Source organism: Anolis sagrei, chromosome 5, assembly GCF_037176765.1.
Source record: "Anolis sagrei isolate rAnoSag1 chromosome 5, rAnoSag1.mat, whole genome shotgun sequence".
NCBI lineage: Eukaryota > Metazoa > Chordata > Lepidosauria > Squamata > Dactyloidae > Anolis > Anolis sagrei.
In genome coordinates, this window is record NC_090025.1 from 120,833,628 (window position 1) to 120,845,845 (window position 12,218).

A 12,218-nucleotide genomic window follows, 5' to 3' on the forward strand; every position below is an offset into this window, starting at 1 on the left:
AATGGGCAATACTTTTGTTACGATCACATGTACAATGTGCAGGTTTTTGATATCTTAAGAACCCTGCATCAGGCTGGATGGTTTAAAATTATGTAAAGTGTGTGGTGTTTAACATCTATATGCAACCATTTGCTCAGCTGGTTCGGGGTTTTGGACTGGAGTGTTACCAGTATGCTGATGACACTCAGCTGGTGCTGAGGATGGAGGGCAGACCAGACTCTGTACCTGATTATTTCCATCAGTGCCTCACTGGATGGCTGCGTGCAAGCAGATTGAGGGTGAATCCAGCAAAGATGGAGATCCTATGGCTGGTTAACCGGGCAGTGGGGACATCCAGCTACCTACCCTGGATGGTGAGGCACTACACCCGTCATCATTGGTAAAGAGTCTGGGAGTCCTTTTGGACCCTCTGCTGATGATGAAGACCCAGGTCTCTGCCGTTAGCAGAACCGCCTTTTTTCATCTGCGGCAGGCTAGACGGCTGGCCCCTACTTGTCCAGGGACGACCTAGCTACGGTGATCAAAGCTATGGTCATCTCAAGATTGGACTACTGTAATGCCCTCTACATTGGCCTTCCTCTGTCGGTGATCCGGAAGCTCAAATTGGTACAAAATGCAGCTGCTCGGCTTCTTGCGGGAATTCCTATGAGATGCCACATAACACCAATCTTACTACAGCTGCATTGATTACCAATTGAGCACCGGATCACTTTCAAAGTGATGGTACTTACCTTTAAGGCCTCGCATGGTCTGGGGCCGATGTACCTGAGGGACCGCCTCACCCCCTACCAACCCCAGAGATCCCTCCGTTCTGAGGACCAAGGTCTATTGGAAATTTCCAGTATCAAGACCTTGCATCTAACAGCAACCAGACACAGAGCATTTACAGCAGTGGCACCATTACTCTGGAATACTCTGCCACCTGAAGTCTGTGCCTTGCGGGACCTATCAGCTTTCCGCAGGGCATGTAAGACATATCTGTTTTGACAGACCTTTGATCTCTGACATTGTTGTTTTAAATTTTGTTAGATTTTAGCCCATTCTTGTAAGCCGCTCCGAGCCCCAGGGGAGTGGCAGCATATAAGTTTGAATTATAAATAAATAAATAAAATAAAAATAAATAAAAACTCCAAAAGAGTTTTAGGTCATTGAAGCCTGCGATTAAGATAAACTCCAAGACAGGAATAAGGATACTTGATGAGTCAACAAGTCATGGGGCTATAACATGTCTTTTACATTTTAAAAAACTGTGATAGAGACAGTATCATGATCCTCTAATCTGAATAAAATGGCCATTGAAGTACAAGTCACTATAATCCTTGTGTAAACAAAGTTGGAGATTACATTATGAGTCCACGACTAGATAAAAGATTTTATTTATGTTGTTTTAATCCTGATTGCACAGTTTTTTCTCAGGTGGTAGAAAAAAGTTGTCAAGTAGTTCGTCCTGCCACAAATTGTCATTTTACAAAGGAATTTAGAAAATGAAAGTTTTAATGTTCATCTAACTGGATAAATCAGAGTTGAAAAGCCACAGAGGATCATGTTTTCATTAGGATTAATTGCCAGTTCACAAAATGTGCACTTGATAAAAGTGTTGCTCAACTCTCTTGGGGCTTGGTTAGTTTTTGTTATTTCTTATGACATTTTACTAACAGAGCACTACACACTACTCTGGTGTGAAGCCCTCATTTACCAGGAGAGATTTTCCCCTTATTCTTTCATATTGAGATGATTTATTACCCAGAGAGACCTTGCACAACCAGAGGGAATGATTTACCAACTCCGGTAAACTGCCCATACAGTCCCAGGATATGGTTGTTTATGAAAAGGAACAGTTTGATTTCTGAGACCAAGCAAGCAATCTGTGATGTCCCATTTAATTTCTCAGCTCTTTGTGCAGGGGATCCATCAAGAAATGGCCTTAAGGTTTGGGGAAACAACTTGAAGAAGAAGAAGAAGAAGAAGAAGAAGAAGAAGAAGAAGAAGAAGAAGAAGAAGAAGCAGCAGCAGCAGCAGCTAATTGAAGTTTGAGACTCTGAGGATAAGGTCCATATAATGTTTTTCTGTCCAAATCTGTTTTTAACCAAAATTGTTATGGCTCCATAGTCCTTAATTGTGACTTTGCCACCATTTGATGTCCCCATCACACCTGTGATAATTGAATAACTCAGTTGTCCAGTCATTTGGCTCCACCAAGATGACATACTTCTCAAGCATTCAGAAAGCATCATGAATCTAATAATCTAGCAGAGATCCTGTGAAAAGCAGCATTCTAGTCAAATTCCAGTGGTGTTTCAAATTCATTCCAGCAGTTATTCCAGTAATTTGGAGTGTGGAGCCCTCATGAGGACTAGTCTTGTACAACCAATTAGATGGCTTGCTGCTCAGCAAGAGAACAAGGGACAATTTGCATTAATATGTACTTCCTTACTGAAACATAAAAAGACTGTAACCAGGGTAATATATGTAATATCCCACCAGGGTTCTGCCCTGAATTATTTTGTGTATTTGGGAGCAAACCTGAGAACCCAGGGATAATTCATGTCTATGGCATTCTCCTACCTTTGGGATATACATCATCTGAATCATGTAAAACAGCCAACTCCATTTCTTTTCCATCCTTCTAAATCTCTCAGGTCATGCCTATGCAGTGCTACATTTCATAGTTATGTATTCTCCTGAGTCTGTAGTTGCACTAGGACCTCTCCATAAATGCTCTTCTACCTAAACTTCCATTCTATCTCGGTTGGAATGTTTTCTATGGTAAATCTTCATATGTAAACCAGGAATATAATTATATGGCAACTTTAAAGTGAACCTATCATGGCAAGAATGGTTGAGGACATTTGTCATTGCCTACCTGTGAGGCTGAGAGAATGTGATTTACACAGGATCAGTGGGTTTCCATGGCTGAGCTAATATAGTTTAGAGTTCACAAACCTCCTCACATGGGGCAAAAAGGCCCCATTTTGCTGCTTTTGTTCGTGGCAAGGACAGGGCTTGCTGCACACCATTACACATTGCATGGCAGGCCCTGCCCATTTTCCTCCCAAAGTGGAGTGAAAGTGCCAAAGGGCAGTTTCTCCTCTACAATGAGGAGGAAGTATAGTTTGGGTAGTTCTGAGGGAGCTATCTGAACTTTCTGGTCCATTTTGATGTGTAATGGCAGAAAAGGCAGTGGGGCACTGCAAGTGGACACCCATTGCCACCCTTTCTGTCATGTGATGGGGAAGGAATGGGTGCCAAAGCACCCTCTTCCACCCCTCCATATGATGAGGGGAGGAGGGAGGGTGCACGTGGCACCACGGGCCATCCTACACACCTTCCCTTCCACCAGCAATTGCCAGTGCAACAGCACAGCCCAAAAGGACCATGAGAAGAGGTCCCTAGTCCAGCATGCATCCTGTCTCTATTATGCTTTTATTTAGTTATTTAGTTCAATCAATTTGCAAAAGAAAATAAAGCTTTGAAAAGACAACATGTAATATTATCTAATAACAAAAAAAATAGAGTTTTAAAGAAACAATTTAGACCTTTAGCAGTCTCCAAACATCTTTGGCCCAGCTTCTAGAACCACATATAAAAACAATGTAAGATTTATCTTTTGGTAATTTGGGTAGTTCATTCTTTCCTACAAATTGAAATGTGCAATTTAGGGGTTCTAAAACCAAGCAGCTTAACTTTCCTTTACTCCCTTAATAAAATTTGCAATAAAACAGCATATGTGGCAATGATTCAATATCTCCACTATCCCTGGAATGGTAAGTCTAGAGACAACAGGCATTCCTCTGTATCTGGTTTCCAACAACCAACATGGAATCACATTAAATTTTACTAGCGCTGATGCTATTCAATGGTTTCAGAAAGTTAAATTCAGAATATAGTTAGACTGTTGCAGAATACTGAGGAATATTAAATGATTCAGGACAATGCAGCACTAAATTATCCTGCCTCCCTGTTCCCTGGATGCTTTGTCTCATTAGTAATTTGGCTTCTGAACTTTCCATTAAATTGGAAAGACATAGCATGGCTTACATCTGAGTGATACATTTGTTTCTTTGAATGCTATACAAAAGAATCCATCAAGGATAAGTAATCAAAAGGCTTCTAGACCCACTAGATCTTAAACACAAGAATGATCTACTGTTACACTGTGCTTGCAGATTCTAAATTTCACTTCTACCAAATATCTTGGAAATGCCATCATCTCTCCAATGAATCCAAGTGGCCTATACAGCATATTGAGTCTCCATATGGAATTTGAAACTAAGCATCTTGACTTGGTAAGGCCAGATATCAGCTGGGAAATATTTTCCTCTTTTAGCATAATTAAAATGGAGAACTGCACTCAGACAATGCTTTGCTCTAGCTAGGGAATATTCCTATGGGTAAAATAAATAACATATCATATAAAATATAGCAAATAAAATAGCAGCAGTGGATTAAAAACTTTGTTAAAAGCACAGTAAACTAAAATGTAATCAAACACTGAATGAAATAAATATGTCTTTAAAAGTGTACTGTTAAAAACAAAATAATACTTTTAAAAGAACAGTAAAATTGTTTTATCCTGGGGAGAAAGATTACTATTTAAAAATGCAGGGTGGTTAGTGGGGATGCAATTTTTCATTAATTTAATTGTCTGAATAGAAAAGAGCAGTGAAATTATTTTATCTGGAGGGAGGAATAACAACTTAAATGCTGGTGTGTTTAATAGATACAAATTTTTCACTAATTTAATTATCCAAGGAAGCATGTGTTTGTTGTGTACCTTCAAGTTATTTCTGATTCATGGAGATCCTAAGGCCAATCTCCCATGGTTTTCTTGGCAAGATTTGTTGAGAGGGGCTTACCATTTTCTTTCTCTTAGGATGAAAGAGCATGACTTGCCCAAGATGACCCAGTGGGATTTGAACCTTGGTTTTCACCAAAACTACTACACCGTGCAGGCATTTAGATATTTTCCAACCCTGCAAGAACATTTTTGAAAACTGCACTTTTTTGGAGACTTTGGACAGATAGAGAATTGCTCTGTGCAAACTTCACAAGTGTTTTCTGCTGTTCTGTACACTCACACACAAAACACGATTTAGCATTCATCTTATCAGAGTTTCTCAAGACTTGAAAAACATCTTTTTAATTGTGTTTATGAATATCTTTCAATCTTTTATGGTTATAAGGAAACAATATTGATTCTTAGTTGGGTGATCTGTAACAGACCTTCTTAAACTTTTTCCTCTCGAGAATCCTTTCCACCCGAGAAAGTTTTACACGACCCCAGATATATAGGTATATAAAATAGGTATAAAAATTAAACATTTTCTGAAAACAAACAAACCGGCATTGTCAAGGCTTGCTAAACAGGCTGGTTTTCCTTTTTGTGGAGTACAGCTGAAGCATTTTATGCAGAGTCCTGTCGAAAATGCTGCATGTTGTTGCTAAAAAAAATTCATGTAAATGGATGGCATTCAGAAACCTTTTACTGTTGTTAGATGTTTTATGACCACAACCTGCCTTCGACTGTGAGTCCCATTTGGGGTTGGGACCCACAGTTTAAGAATCAGGGATCTATAATATTATTGACTAAGGTAGAACTAGAAATTAGTAATTAAAGGATGCATTCTGCTAATTTAAGAGTAAACCCCATTCTCAAATTGAATTAATTCTGACATGTACAGAACTTCAGTGTAAATAATGGCTTTCGAAAGAGTGATTCCAAACCATTCCAGACAGAAAAAATTCTGTACATACATTTCCATACTTCAGCCAAAAGGATTTACACTGCATAGTTATATGATTTTGTTCATACAGACAAAGACTAAACGATTTCTATAGCGAATATTAAGCACTATGTGGGATCATCGTTTTGATTCTGCTTCCAGCTGGCTACAGAGGAAAATACCTCAGCAGTTTCAGAGGCTCCTAGTGTGAAAAGGACAAAGGTCAGTTAGATGTGAGCGGGTTTCACAATTTTATGGAAAAATTCTTTTAATATTCATACACTTGGCACCGAGACCATTTTTATAAAAGAAGAGATATCCTGCTGTATTTCTTTTAAAGGTTTCTTCATTTGTTTCAGCAAACAGCACCAAATGCCCAAAGGTACCCTATCCAACATGATGAGAACATCTTGCTTGAATGACCTTGTTGATTCCCCTCATGTTCAATATATAGCATACTAGTGTAAGCATCACAATCACTGTTTGTCTTTGGAGCGCTCAATGTTTTTTCCTTGCTTAGAACAAATACTGCTAAACATTCTGTGCACCGTTCACATATTTCTCGGCCTACTGCCACAACATATGCTACAAATAACACCAACACTCATTACAATGTAAAACAAGAACTGCATATTATCCTCCCCACCACAGTCCTTAGTTAACTATATTCCCAAAAGGTGTAAACTCTCTTTGAAAAATCTTAAACACAGCCAAGAAAACAAAGAATATATATATATATATATATCCAAGAACAATAAGCTATAATGAAGGAAGAGTAAATCATGCCTTTTTACTGGGAAATAGTTTTAGGGCTGCAATTGTATACAGTTTTCAGTGAATATAGCCTATCAAATTGATTAAACTTGAAAGTTGTGTTTCTGAAAGATAGGCACTTTTCTAAACAAATTAAGAAAACATTTTTAAAGATAACATTTTAAAAGTATTCCATTAAATGAGGAACAGCAGTTGTGAATGAAAGCGGGATTACGAGGTAGTGCAGAAATATGATCATGAGACCAAAAACTGGAGAATTGGTGCAACTGCACTAATAAAGAGGAAGGAAAATTAAAAGTGTCCACTATCAATGATAACACAACTGTGGTGGAACAGCAGGTGTGCATTATACATTCCAACAGCAAGGTAGATATAAGGAAGGCAAGCATTTTAATATTTTACAAAATAGTAAAATGAGGCACAATACAAGACAACACATGAATTATCTGATGTCTCCCCTCCAAGGTTTAACGAATCCACATGTCCGTGCACTGCAACCATGAAGTTAAATCCTGTGTTCATTTACAACACAATACATTCATTAATAGAAAAAGGAATGTATCCTAAGCAATGTGTTATTACTTAGCTATATTCTTTTGCCTACCCACATTAGACGTATTTCATATTTGTTCTTCCAAGGTTTTATCAAAGAAGTGTGAAATATAATGTAGTGATTATCTAAAATAAGACATTCTCCTTTGTATTACCTAATACATGTTTTTTTTAAATCTCTGAGAAATCCTGCATCTGGGCATGATTCTTTTTAGAACAGAAATAATAGAGAACAAATGATTGGATTCATTTTATTAGCTCACATTGTTCAAATCCTAGTTCAAATAGGGGAAGACAGGGAGACAGTAAGCTGTGCTTTCAGATCACATGTGGACACGTATCAGGTTGTTATCTGCTCATTCTCGTTAACAGTGGGATTTTGGTCAGACTTTGATGTGCAATTTGCACTCATTTACACTTTACTTGCTCTCAAAACTGCAGCTGAATCTGTCATAGTAAGTCCTTCAATTAACTGTATTCTTATATTCTCTCACATTCCTTCCAAACTTATTTAACCTTTAATTTTATCCTTTGCTTAGTGTCTCATGAAGTATTAGTGACATGAACATTAAGTCCCCCTAGGCTTAACAAAATCTCTTATTTGTGCAGTAACAGGGACGTGCTGAACTAACATACAGCTTTCACAAATGGACCATGGCTTGTTGAAATATTACCTAAATCTGCTGAAAGGTCAAGGGGAAAAAGTAAAGAAATGTAGCAGTAAAAAGAATAAAGGAGGAAAAGCTTCCTGTATTTAACAGGCTAATTAACAAATGTAGCAGAGAAGGATAAAAACATCTTGGATTGCATCTACACTGCAGGAATATTATAGTTTGGCACTACTTTAAAGGTTCACTGTTATGGAATCTTGGGAGTTGTAGTTTGGCACAGAAAGCTAAAGATCTTGTAAAACTGCAACTCCAATACTTCATAGCACTGAGCAATGGTGATTAAAGTGGGGTGAAACTACAGTGTAGACGCACCCCTAGTGACTGACTCCTGGGGATGGTATGATTGTGTGGTTTTAATGCATTTTAATATTTGTATGTATAATAGATTTAATGACACAAAGAGTTTTATTATAGTTTTTTGTTGTGTTGCATTTACATTCTGTTTAATTTGGACTATTTAATTTGCACATATTATTAGGGGTGTGCAATTTTTTGTTAGTCATTATAAGTCATATCAAATTCATTAAATTTGTATTTACTACACAATATCTGATACACGGACATGGCCTGTGCCAAAAACTTAAGAATCAAACTTTACCCAGTACCTTTACATGTTCATTTTGAATATCTCGGAAATCTCCCAAAGTCAGTTTCATTTTCAGTGCAAGGACGCAAGGCAAAGTCAAAAAGGGCTGCCTTTCCTCTTTAAATTGCCATTAGGAGAAAGGAGCAGCAGGGAGAAAGCAGAGTTTGCTGAGAAAGAGAGAGAAAGCACAGAATTCTGGGAAATGTAGTTTAGAAAGGTGAAAAGTCATTTGCTAAAGAATTCAAAAGCCACTTCCTGGAATTCTGCTCAGCATCAGAAAGCCCCTATCAGGAAAGGGGAGAAATTTGTTGCTCCATAGCAGCAGCCAGCCAGAGTTCCAATAAATTGTTAAATATGCAAAGAGGAGAACTGACTGATACTTCTAGTAAGTAAATCTCTGTGCTGGGCTGGGAAGAAATATCTAAATGGAAGTTCTGTTGGTTAACATGAGAGACATTCAATTAGATCAGGGGCCCTCAAACTTTTTAAAAAGAGGGCCAGGTTACAGTCCCTCAAACTGTTGGAGGGCCAGATTATAATTTGAAAAAAATATGACTGAATTCCTATGCACACTGCACATATCTTATTTGTAGTACAAAAATCACTTAAAAACAATGCAATAATTAAAATGAAGAACAATTTTAACAAATATAAACTTATTAGTATCTCAATGGAAAGGGTGGGCTTGCTTTTGGCTGATGAGATAGGATTGTTGTTGTTGTTGTTGTTGTTGTTGTTGTTGTGAGCTTTCAAGTCATTTCAGACTTAGGTTGGCCCTGAGCGAGGGCCGGGTAAATGACCTTGGAGGGCCGCATCCGGCCCCCGGGCCTTAGTTTGAGGACCCCTGAATTAGATAGCTGTTGTGGCTTTAAAAAAATTTTTGTCAAAACTTTTTTAAAAATCCCTAAAATCAATAAATGCATAGATATTTCTAAAAGTTGGGAGGAATTATCCCGTTATCTTGTGTCATTGGATTGAAAATTCAAGGAGATAGCTTTTGTAGTTGTGTTCTACCATTGTAGCAAGTTTCACCCCACAGTGTTGATTTGTCTGCCTTGTGCAACAAAGTCAATTGTCTCAATACCCCATTTTCTACTGTACCAAGACCATTTGTACCAGGATTGAATTAAAATTAACTACTTTTTTTAAAAACAGGGAAGTGCTACTTTGGTAACATTACTTATTAAATTTTCCACAAAAGAAACATGTGAGTTTTAAGTGGTCTTTCCCAACATGGTATACTCCAAAAATGGTGGGGTTTAAAGACATAGCATGTATGGCAAACCACATATTAGAAAAGCTGGCCAAAAATGAAAGTGGGGTGAAAGAAATAATAAACTGAGTTAGCTGTTCATTTAAATCTCTTCAACCTGTACTTTTGTCTATATATTTTATTGTCTATACATTTGTCTATTTATTTATTTATTTATTTATTTATTTAGTATTTTGTTTGAGAACGTGTGTTCTGGTTCTCTGGGAAATTACCAATGTATTTGTAAGAAAGTAGTTATCAGAGGTAGAAATTTGTGTGTCATCTCATTACGTGAAAGCTTATGCTAAATGTTAATAGCCAGGAGGGACAATAACTAGGGGAAAAGGTGGGAGAAACATCAACAACCACAAGCTTTTTCTCTCAGGAGCAGAAATTATCTTTATCTGATTGCCTCATATGTTTAAGGAGCTTGCAATCCATTCCAGAAAGCTTCTGGGTATTAATGGAGACATTAACATCAGCACAACTCACTCATGATTCTGAATACTAGCACCATCAGGACAGGGGGGAAAAAGGAAGACGGATGCTATATTCAAAACAATCAATGGGTTTCAATGGCTGAGCAGGGATTTGAATCCTCTGCTGGGTGCCTAGTTTAATATTCAAACCATACACCATGCTGGCTTTCAAGCCTCCCTTGTTTTCCTCAATATTCCTGTGGATATAAGAGCAAGAATAAGGCAGCTATATCACAGACAACTCCAGAAAGGAACATGCATAACAACTGCAAACTGTTTTCATAAGTACTGTTCAGAAGATAATCTATATTTATAATTCTCCATAGACCATAGGAAAAAGTTAGTTTTAGAGTTTAAAAATATGGTTAATGCAACTTTTAGAATGTTTGGGTTGTATGTTTGGAATGGGGTAGATCCCTTCTTTATTACAAAACTGTGCATGCATGAACATAGAAGAAAAAGGAGAATGGAAAATGGAGCAGGAGTGATTTTTTGCTTTTAGGTATCAAACAAAATATTACATATTTGAACGCATTCACTAGGTAATAGACATCTGCATATTCTGCCACTGTTGCCACTGAAGGCTGTAAGCAAGAGAAGGAATCTATTTGCACAAATCCACAGCTGGCAATGATTTTGTAGTTAGATATTCTACTTGCAGCCTAAAAGATTAACTAAGAAAATTTCCTCAGATGACATAGGCCTCTACATTATCATTTCTTTTGGTATCTCTCTTTGTGATCTCTTCCCACCTCCAGTAGAATCATACACAGGATAAATGAAATACACATTCTGTGTGCATCCCAGTGTGGAAGCTATATCTATATTGCATTTCTTTTAGTAGAACTCATGCACTGATGTTCACCCAAGTGTATATTACAATAACTATATCTACTGGGATACCCATGAGGATGTATAATCTAAAATAAGCCTGTCTCTCCATCTATCTATATTTTAAAGCCCTTAAAGTCTTGGGAACAAGGTATCTAAAGGACTGATTTCACCCACACAAAGCTAACTGTATACTAAAATCTTATTCCAGTTAACTTTCTAATTCCCCATCATTAAATTACATAAAAGTAGCTTGCAATAGAGGTAGTGCCAAGCCATCTACATTTGAGGCTCAAGGTGAGGCAGCATATTTGAATACAGCCTTTGGGGAACTTTCAGTAGTCTTGGGATTGGTCCAATGCCCCATATTTTTATACATCTCCACTAGGTATGGCTGACACAAGGAAGCTATCTCTTCCATTCTCACATGGTAGTGCTGTGAAAAAATTGAACGTGGGGCATAAATCATGTTTCAGTAAATCCATACTGATGACCCGCTTTATGAAGACAGTACAGTGCCCCCAACACACACACACACAAACAAATTAAAACAACCTTTTACAGAGTTTTTGTAAGAAATTTGTTACTCTACATAAGTTACAGTGAATCAGGTTCTTGTTCGATGTAAGCAAACTCTACTGGCTGGCGCAGGCAAACTTACTATGTCACATGCTCTTATCAGTCTATCAGGACTGAGGGAGAGGGGAAGGGAGGAGGTGCTTCTGGTGTTTCCATTAAATCCAGGAGCCACATTGCCTCTGTCACAAGCTGGGAGAGACCTGGGAGGGAGATCGAGAGTAGTGACTAATAGGATTGTCTGATCAAAAATAAAAAAAGGTTCAAAACTTGTTTCAGATGTAGGGGGTGCTGGTGGTTCAATTTTAAAGTCAATTCCAACTTTTTTAAAAAAATAAAAAAACTTTCCAAAACTTCTGAAACTTCAGAATTGCTTCGTTAATGGCAGACATGCATGTACAGTAGGAAAAAACAGCACTGGCACTGGAGAAACTTCAGGGGCTCTTCCACTCATACCATTCCTGACCGAGGGGCTCTTCCACTCCAGGCCTGCCTCGGCTGTCAATGCGGAGGAGGAGGAGGAGGAGGAGGAGGAGGAGGAGGAGGAGGCAGTGGCAATGTGCCCCTCAGGTGCCACTAGGGTTGTGTGCATTTTCATTTTTGCAAACGGGCCCTGGCTGGTTCTGCTGGTTTTGCCCTTTCAGCCAGCTGTAACGGCAAAGGCTCTGCTGCCATTTTTTCACTGGCTGCAACAGAACATGGGGCTGCTGAAAATGACTGCTTTCTGTTTCTTTCAGCTACATGTGGAGCACGGAGAGGCAGCCACATGCCCAT